The sequence below is a fragment of the Globicephala melas genome, chromosome 16, assembly GCF_963455315.2.
Source record: "Globicephala melas chromosome 16, mGloMel1.2, whole genome shotgun sequence".
Classification (NCBI taxonomy): Eukaryota; Metazoa; Chordata; class Mammalia; order Artiodactyla; family Delphinidae; genus Globicephala; species Globicephala melas.
The window spans coordinates 10,342,174-10,352,494 of NC_083329.1; positions in this window are offsets into that span (position 1 = coordinate 10,342,174).

Below are 10,321 nucleotides of genomic sequence, written 5' to 3' on the forward strand. Positions count from 1 at the left end.
CATAAAAGGAGAAAATAAACCACACCCTATCCCCACTATCCCATCTGAAAACTTTAGGTTTTTGTTTTCAGTTTTTTAAAATATACAGTATGTACAGGTTTCACGTCCAAAGTCGTTCCCTTAGCGTTACATCATGGGCATTTCCCTAAAAAAATAATGATAAGAATGGCTACATAATATTCCATCATTTGGATGCTAACAACTGTAACAGATGTAGAGCCCATCTCCCAAAACTTTTGAGATACTCCAGAAATGGAAAACCTTGTGAGTAAGTCTTTGTGTTCTTATCTGACAGTAGAGCATTCGTAGAAGTAGGAGAGCATAATGAAAGGATATGGCCATTTTGAAGACTCTTGATTAATATTATTGTTTTAAGAAAGTTTCTGTCAGTGTGAACTCTGACAAGAAATGTGAAAGAGTGTCTGTCCTACAGCAAATTAATGGGCAAAATGAATTTTCATTATTGGTTTGATTTACATTTTTGATTAATGTATATGAGTATTTTACATGTTTGTTGAACATTTGTATTTCTGTTCTTTACTCGTGTTCTTGGTCCATTTTAATATGGTTATGTTAGCACTTTTCTCATTGTTTTGCAATAGCCTTTCACATAAAAATAAGATTCTGTGTGATACTTATCACAGACACCTTTCCAGTGTTACTGATGCCTAGAAGTTTTAATGTTTCTGTGGTCAAACCCAATAATCTTTTACTTTTTAACCTATGTCTAAGCTTTTATAGCTATAAAATTCTTCTCTCAAGATCTGAAATTTCCCCATGTCTTCTATTTCTATGTTATTTTTGCATATAACTGTTAAGTGCATGTGGAATTTATTTTGGTATATGGGGAGAGCTAGGGATTATCTTTAATATTTTCCACATGGTTGGGTCCTAACATCCTTTATTGACTAATCTCCCTTTCCTCACGGATCTTTACCACGTACTAATTTTTTATCTCTATTAGGGTCTGTGTTTGAGACATTCTGTTATACCCATCCATATGCTGATGGTTTGATTTGCCTATTGAAGTTTTATAACATCTTTGTTTTTCTTCTTTTCCCTCAACAGTGTAATACTTTCAATGTATTTCTTTCTCAAAATATTCTGGGCTGGATCAAGCTACCAAAATTTCCCGAGAAGGAGCGTTCCTGGCTACTGCAGGCCTCGTCTGAATAGGACTCCTGTTGACCTGAGTAGCCCCCGTTGTCTTACGATAATAGTCAGCGTTATAACTTTCACCCAGGATCCTACTCTTTTGATGTTTTCCTGCTCATCCGGACCTTTTGCTGTAGAATGGAAAAGCAGACAAGGGCAGAACGAGGACAGAGCTTGGGCCTTGCTGGGCCACCTTGATAGGAAACTAATATGCGTAGTCACCTTTTTCCTATTAAGAGCCTACTGTATAGCACATGGAACTCTTCTCAATATTAGGTAATGACCTAAATGGGAAAAGAATTTGAAAAAGGATAGATACATGTATATGTATAACTGAATCCCTTTGCTGTACACCTGAAACTAACACAACATTGTTAACCAACTATACTCCAATATAAAATAAAAAGTTGTTGTTGTTGTTTTTAAGAGTGACATTTGCCTATTGTTGCTAGAAAGCAACAACTTGGATTTAGCTATGTCGTCACTGAAACTTAGCAGAGAGACACCCACAAAGGAAACTAGTAGTTCCTCATTAAAGAACACTGGCAAGGGCTTCCCTGGTGGCGCAGTGGTTGAGGGTCCGCCTGCCGATGCAGGGGGCACAGGGAAGATCCCACGTGCCGCGGGGCGGCTGGGCCCGTGAGCCATGGCCGCTGAGCCTGCACGTCCGGAGCCTGTGCTCCGCAACGGGAGAAGCCACAACAGTGAGAGGCTCGCGTACCGCAAAAAAAAAAAAAAAAAAAAAAAAAAAAAAACAACACTGGCAAGGGGGAAGGGCTCTACTTGTAACTTTTATCACTAAATTATTTTGGGTGTGCTGCAGTCTCTCGGGAATTCTGCCGCACCATCTGTGAAATGAGGCTTCCAGACTGGACACCCTCCCAGCTCTAACGCAGCACCACTGGTTCTAGACAGCCCCATCCAAATCTTGCGATGAAACCCTCCAACCGCCTTTATTTTCCTGAAACCAGCATTTGTCAGAACTTTTCAATAGCTCTAAATTCAGACACCTTCCTGTTTTTCCTGAGCCTTCTTGCTTTGTGAATGGTCCTTTCAAGATCCCAGGAATAAAAGCAGGCCCAAAGTGTGAAGCAGATAAAAAGCAACAGCAGTACAAGAGAAGAAAAAAGATGTGGGTCCCCCCCCTTTCCCTCATTAGTTTAACTTCTGACCGATTTAGACATTTGTTACATTTTTCCTGGAAACTTGAAAGTTTAATTTGGAATCCAGTCACAGAGAGAAAATTCTGCTGAGGATATAATGCAAAAATATGTTTGCTAATGAGTGGCACTGATTTTACAGGAAATAAGGAAGAAAAATACAAATTTTGGAAGAAAGTAAGTAATTTCACAATGTTTCCATTTGCTCCATATCCAACTTCATTGCTTCAGGGGGTAGCTTGGAAATTTTTCTCCTGAAAGCACAGTAAGTATTCCTGTAGACTGTCTATTTTCTGGCCTGGAAGAGGCGGGTAGAGATGACAAATTTCCTAGAGCCACTTCTGGGAAATCCGTGTTGATGGCATCTCTGATTTTAAACTCTTCATTCTTTCCTCCAGCAAAGACACACCAAATCGTGCCACAAGGCTGAGCAGAGCAAATTCCTGCGTCTTTAATTAAAAAAAAAATCTTTTAAGTCTTTGTTGTTGCTTTGTTTGTATGCGAATGTGTCTGGGTGGGGGGGTGGAGTTTGGGGGTGGTGTTTTAGATGCCTTTCGAGATAGTTCAGGGAGATATCACAAAACGATCACCTGCCTCCCCATTAGAAATTCTGATTTTACACCATTAATTGGCATTTTCAAAACAACCAGCGCCCAATTTGAAGTCTACAAATAAAATATAAGCCCAGATGCTGCTTCACACTTGCATGCATTTAACACTTCATAAGCAGTTCATTAAACTGATAACACTTTAAACAGTAACACTGCCTCTTTCAGACTCCCTCAGCCTGTAATTGTCCTGAGGCAACGAATGAACCCTTCCTAGGCTTCGAACCACAGGAATTTACATTCCTGACGTGTGTCTCTTAATTATGGATACCCTGGTCCCTGGCTGAGTCAGAGAGGGCCAGGCTCGGGCCAGTTAATGGACACACAGGGACAGGCCCAAGGGGTTGTGGACGCGGCACAGGGACAGATCCCGGACAGTGGCAGGAACAAGGTTGTCTCAGGGTTGCCTGGGTTTCAGCTGAGCCCCCTTGGCTCTCCTAAACACCCTCCTTCTGACCAGAAGCTGGTTTTCCAAGATTGACTCTTCCTGATTAAAAAGGATTTGGATCTATATGTGGAATCTAGAAAAATGGTACAGATGAACCTATTTGCAAAGCACAAACAGAGACACAGATGTAGAGAACAAACGTATGCACACCAAGGGGGAAAAGAGCGGGTGGGATGAATTGAGAGATTGGGATTGACACATATACACTACTATGTATAAAATAGATAACTAATGAGAACCTACTATATAGCACAGGGAACTCTACTCAGTGCTCTGTGGTGACCTAAATGGGAAGGAAATCCAAAAATAGGGGATATGTGTATACATATAGCTGATCCACTTTGCTGTAAAGCAGAAACTAACAACGTTGTAAAGCAACTATACTCCAAAGAAATTTAAAAGAAAAAAAGGATTTGGGATGAACGTTCATCACCTTCCTCCTGAAAGCCCTAACCCCTACCGCCCAAGTTCTCTCGAGATCACGGGACACCCTGACACAGTGAGGCCCCAGCTTCCTGGCACACACCTCTAGGACCTGGGGGTGACCGTAATTAGAGAGGCAGCAGGATGTCTTGGTCAGCGTCCCGGCACACAGTACACTCTCCAGAACAATGGAAAGGTTAAGTCTTTGGCTATTCGGGGTGTGCCAGGCGAGGTGTGAGCTCTGCACCCCTTTCATTCAAATAAACAACAAACTAGAGAGGACACTGGACCTCTTCTGCGGATGACGACCGGAGACTCGCGGGCCCGAGTTAAAGGATGACGAGCCTCAGTCGACTTCCCAGTGTGCTTGAGCACAGGGCGCTGTTCTGAGCAAGCCTTTTCCAGCATCCTCTCCTTCAATCCTACTACTGGTCGGGACTATTATTATCACCATAATGCAAAAGAGAAAAGGGAGGCAGAAAGGCAGGGATGGTACTTGGAACTCAAGTCCATTGGGCTCTCATAACAGGGCAATTGACCTATACGCTCTGGTCCCTCTGTGGACGCAGGGTGTATACAGCGAATTAGAGGCTCTCAAAGCCTGGTTCCTGGGGTTTCACCCCAAGGGCAGCGAGAACCCTGCCCCTCTGGCTCCTCTGGCCCCTCTGGCCCCTCTTGCCCTGCCCGGCCCCGGGCGCCCTGAGTTCCCACGCCTCCCGCCTTCGGGATGATTTCCAGCCCCATGGAACTGATGGGTAACTGATGGGCAACTGATGCGTAACTGATTAACCTTTGCTGGGCTGCTGCGACGCCGGAGGCGACCCGCGAGCGCCCTTCCCAGGGTTGGAGCCCCGCGGTCGCTCGGAGCTGGGAACCGAATCCTGATTTTCCGTCCGGGGGGTCTGGCGTGAGCGCGCGCGGGGGCTGGATGCGCGGAGGTTCCGCGGCCGGGCCCACAGTGCCATCGTGTGGCCAGATTGGGCAGCGCGGCTGGGGCCGTCGGCTCCCACCTTCTCCAGGACCAGAGTGAGTTGGGCGATCACGGTGGTTGGGGAAGGACGGCCACACCCTCTGGGGACATCCCCTGGGCTCCAGCTCTGGGCGCGGGCGGCCTGTGTGGCTGCAACAGCAAAGGGAATGGCCCGATGGGGTCCTACTTGGCGAGGACTCCTTGGTCCGCCCTGAAATAGTGTGGGAAGCAAGGCACCCAGCCTGTCGTGGTAGAGCAGCAGGTTTGTCACAGAGAAGAGCACCGGTGATAAAGGCTCCCGGAAACCTTCGCTCCTTCGGGGATGCATGGGTCCCTGAACCCGGGCAAGGTTATATTAAGGCTTCTGCTAGTATTCATTCGTTTTATGGTTCATTCAGGAAGTCAGTTCGCAAGCATGTAATGAACACCTGCTATTGCCAGGACCTGAGGTGGCTCCAGATGATACAGAAAGGAATAAAAGTGAAGGCTTAGAGCACGCTAGGTGTCTTTGCCAGTCAGATGAAGCCCCTGGGCTCCTTTTAATTGTGAAATAGTCATGTTCTTTGTTAATACATGATGTAACAAGAGCTACAGACCAGTATGTTAACTACCATTTTTTCAAAATAGTGATGGGCACAAATGATATCAAGAAAAAGGTATCAACTGCAATGTAATATGAAAATAGCTGTGATCTCTGTTGGTGACAAAGTCACAGCCACTAATACACTGTGACGTGTTGCCTATATTCATAATTGAAAAAAATGTTACATTTCACTTCGAGGTTAGCAAGACTAATGATGTAAATTCTTCCCTAGGCAAGTTCAGGGACCTCCTGGATTTTATGCACAGAACCCTTGGTTAAGAAGCCTGGTAGGTGAGCAGACAATAAATAAGTAAACAGGGTGAGTATAGACGGTGCTGAATGCTTTGAAGGAAATCAACAGGGTGATTCTGACAATACGATAAGAAGAGAGGGCCTGAATCAGGTGGGACTGTCGGGGAAGGCCTCGAAGATGTGGAATTTGGTGTTACAAAGTCTTATGCAGAGGTAGGAAATGGCCACCAGGGGGCCCAATTTAGCCTAAAACCTGCACAGTCTGAAAAAGTCTGACTCCTGTGCAGGACCAGTTTTTACCCTCTGACCACCACACTGCCCCAGTTTCTAAAGCCCTGACTCGTTTACATCCTGTCTAGACCCTAAAGGCATTTGATTTTGCACCTTTGCTGCTTGGGGCAACCCAGCCCAACAGCAGCGATCTGCCCAGCAGAACTAACCCCCCCAAAGCTTAATCTAAAGAAAAAGCTCAGGATCTCTGAGTCCTATTTGGGAACCAGCCTCCTTAAGGCTTGGAGAACCCCCGAAGCTTCCAGGTCTCTACCATGTTTCATTCTAGCTGTGATGCCCCAGGGTCCCTCCAAAGCGAGTGGGTGTGGGGCACCTCTGTTCTCATCCGCGGATTCCCAGCCCAGCAGCAGCGTGGGGCAACGTTTTGGAAGGTGGGTGGTGAACTTAGGGCAGGGTCAGAGGAGGCCTTTGCGGTCGGGTATGAACCAGTGTGGGAAGTTTGCGGGGCGATGTCAGGCCTGGCACCGGCAAAGAACAACTTCGTTGACAAGAAGATTAATTAGACAAATGTAGTGCCCATCAGTTACTGCCACCCCCCCTTGGGGTCAGCTCTAGTCAAGCCTTTTGCTAGAGACTTTTTTGTTCATCTTTTTGAAAGAAAGCCTAATCTCCTAACAAGGCAGCCAGAAAACAATTCATGGTGCGCCAGTGAGCAAGTACCTACAAGCAGGTTCTGAAGGAAGGGTTCCTGCAAACCACCAGGCCTCGGGCTGGCCCCTCCTGGGAGCGACTGGGCCTCTTCCTTCTACCTGTACAGACCCGGCCCCAGGAAGCATGTTGAGCCCTGAATCCTTCTTCATGAGGGAGGACGCCCCGTTCGTGAGCTCTGTTGATCTTTCTTCCTCTCTGCCTTTCATGGGAGAGCGTCCCTGGAGAGGGGCTGGCAGCCAGCCACGCCAGGTCCTCAGAGCTTGGGGCCTTCCGCCACCTACACCTTCCCTCCTTTCAAACGCCCTCTTTCTCCCATAGGCGCCTGCCCCATTGTCCCATTATTGGACGAGACAATGAATCAGTAAGTCGTCGTGGCCTCATTCATCACTTGATAACTATTCTGAGCCTCGTATGCCAGCAGTACTGGGAATACAGGGGTGATCTTGATACATCAGGCCCTTGCCTTTTGAGGGCGGGAGCAGAGGCTTATGTTCTAGAAGGAGAGACACAGCAATGAGTAAAATAAATGCACAAACGTGTCTGTGGTCCAGAAGGAGCTAAGTGAGGGGATGTGGTGGAGAGGGCCTGGAGGTGGCAGCCATTCTGGAAAGGGAGCCCCAAGGAGGTGAAATTGCAGTTGAGACCTGAGGAGGGAGGGAAAATGGGAGGGAGAGCTGGCTTTCTCTCGGCCACAGGGGACAGGAGTCCGATGGTGCCAAGGGAAGGGACTCTCTGTAAATATCCATTGACTGAATTTTCTAAGTTGTGTTTTTCACACTTTAATGTGAACTAGAATCTTCTGGGGGAATTGCAGCCCTGTCTCCAAGCAGCCTGTTCAGTCCTGTCAGGTCTGCCTGAGGTCCTGGAAAGCCGTCGCAGTCAGGCTGTGGGCACCCAAAGCCCGTGTAGCTTCAGCAGGCCAGTCCCCCCGTAGCTTGTCATAGCCCAGGCCAGCCTGGGCGGAGGCCCGGGTCCCATGCTTGGCGTGGTGGAGACACCTGAGCGCACAGAGACTCCTAGGCCCAGACGTCTCCTTGGCAGTGGCGGGTGGAGCTGGCCTTCTCTTTCCGGGGCCCCTGAAAGCCTCCTAGGGCTGCGCAGGGGTGGTGGCACTCAATGGCTTTGTCAACCTCCTTAGAGCCCCACAGGTCCCCAGTAGCCTCCTGGACCCTGCATCTATTTCCTCTATTCCCGCCTGCAGGAATCAGCTGAAGGTCCACATTCTACGTTGGTAGCTGATGGGAGCCCAGGGTCTGATGGGCGCCTGCACCGAGCGGGGTCCTGGGAGCCCGGCCCTTTGAGGAGCGAAGCACAGTGGTCAGTGCAGAGCCCTGGGCCTTCCAGGGCAGGCTTTGCTGCCCTGAGGCTGTCCTGTCTGAGACCCAGGCAGGAACGGGGACCTGCTCTGCCCTTGGGGCCATGTCCCGTCTGCGGGCGGGATTCTCTGGGCGCAGGCGGTACTTCCCTGGGTCCTGAGTCCTGTCCTTGCAGAGGTCATCTTGAGTCTGCAGAGCCCTGAACCGGCTCCGGGTCTGTGTGGTGCCGGCCTCTCCCCCTTCGTTCCTTTCCCTGTGGGCAACAGCGCGGCTGGATGAGCCCAGTGGAGGTGGGGTCGTGGACAGGATTTGGACACGTGGGGCTGGTGGGAACACACACATGTGCAGCAAGGCCCCTCGTGGCCCCGGAGAGAGCTGGGGGTGGACCTCGGGGGGGGGTGTCCCAGCCCGGCTCCCTGTACCGCCGCGTTCTGACGGGCCACTCCTGCAATTCTTAAGTTCAGACCTCACCTTCCAGATGACGCAGAAGATGTTTATCAAGGTAGAAAAATAACACATTTTATCTAACACCTTATTACCTCGATTAATGACAGTACTCAACACATGGCATGGGCCTCCACTTTTACTCTTGTCCTGGCCTCCAAAATGTCAGGGAACTAGGAGACACTTGGAGGAATTCACTAGAACGTAGGAAGCCTCCTCATGGGGGGGGGGGTGTCCGTGCCCCCTTTCCTGCATCCCCCCTGACTGAACCTCAACTCAGTGATCCTCCAGGTATGGATGGAGAAGACCAGCCTGGGTTTAACGTGAGGTCCTAGGGCCGCCCCCAGACCTGATGCACGGGGTCCCGGGTGAAGGTCTCGGGAAGCTGTGTCTTTTGCCCTCGCCCGCCCCCAATCAGGTGACTCAAATGCACTCAGAAGTGTGAGCCCTTCGTGGCACGAGATCCATGCGTGGAAAAGGGGACGGGATTTCTCTGTTTAAAGCCTGGTTGAAGAGGTGCAGACTAGGAATCATCTGCTGTCTCTGAATAGATGTTTGGGGGCCCTGGGGTCACATCTTTGTAGGGAACTCCCTTTTCCAGCTGCACACGGAGGGTTCTCCAAACTCATGGGGCCCAACTCAGAAACTACCCGTGTCCGTCGCATACCCCGTCCGGAGGCCCCCAGCGCGCCACCTAGCCCGAGTCTCTTCCAGGAGGGAATGTAAAAGTTAGAACAGGATGGAGTGAAAGGCCTGTGCATCCTGACCTGCCACCAACATGTGACCATGGACCCCCTTGCGCAGGGTGGGCTTCAGCACCGCACCCACAGTCTTACTGGCGCTTATGACTGACTTTCTGATTTGTTCTGGGGCCTGTGGATCCCAGTCATTCGTAAAAGAAAAAGTTTGGGTCCATCTGAACCTAATCTACTAAAATCCAGCAACACAAATCCAGTTGCTCACGCTCTTTGTGCAACACCAGAAATATGGGTACATTTCATTCTGTCCCAGGGACCAGCCAAACAATACTAACCAACTAGTCAAAAATACAGCAACACTGTGTGCTTTCATTTTTAAAATGTCATAACCACAAGCACATCTAGAGAAAAAAAAGCTGTTGACCTCGACATTGCTGGTCATTTCCAAGTTCCCTGGTGTACACTGTGTGTGTTCCTTTGCTCACTGGTGCAAGGTAAGCGATATCAAAAGCAATGGAAGATTTGACAGTGACTTGCTTTCTCTGGCTGAACTGGTGGGAGAGTGCCTTTTCTTCCCTCTCCAGGCCCCAGTTTCCCAGAGCTGTGAAGGCGATGCAGAAAAAAACTTCTGTGCAAGGCATCAGTTCACCTCTCCTAGTCACAAAAGAGATGAGAGCAAATGGATTAGGAAGTTTGTTTGGCAAGTGGTTTTTGGAGCACTCAGGCGCCAGACTGCTGTTGTTGAAACGGAAGACAATTCAGTCCACGTGGTGTTCAGTGGGGTGATCGAGCTCCCGATTCTGCTGTTTCCTGATCTCTGCTGCCCTCTGCTGTCCAACGTGGGCTGGGACAGGCCAATGCAACCCGCAGGTGTGGCAGCCCAGAACCGCTTTGTTTTTACTTGCAGGGGACCTGAGACTCAGAATGGGCAGCAATTTCTTCTAGGCCACACAGCAGGGCTGCTGCCTCCCCGTCAACCAGGCAGAGGGTCCTCTGACCCACGGACCCTCCTGGTGCCTGGAACAGCCTCTAGAAAGGCAGCTTCCCGGGCCTCACCCCAGACCTTCTGACTCAGAAATGGTGGGTGGAGATCAGCGCTCAGCATTTTAATAAACCCTCCAGGTGATTCTCATGCACACGGTAGGTGAGAACCTTTGCTATCTCTTTGGACATAGAAGTCTGGAGGAGGAATAGACCTTTTTTTTAAAAAAAAAAAATCATATTGTGCATCTTTAAAATTAAAATAAGACATGGAAATGCAGAAGTTCAACTACTTGGTTTTTATTTTGTATTTGGGAAGTTTGGTGCTGTGAGAATGTTGG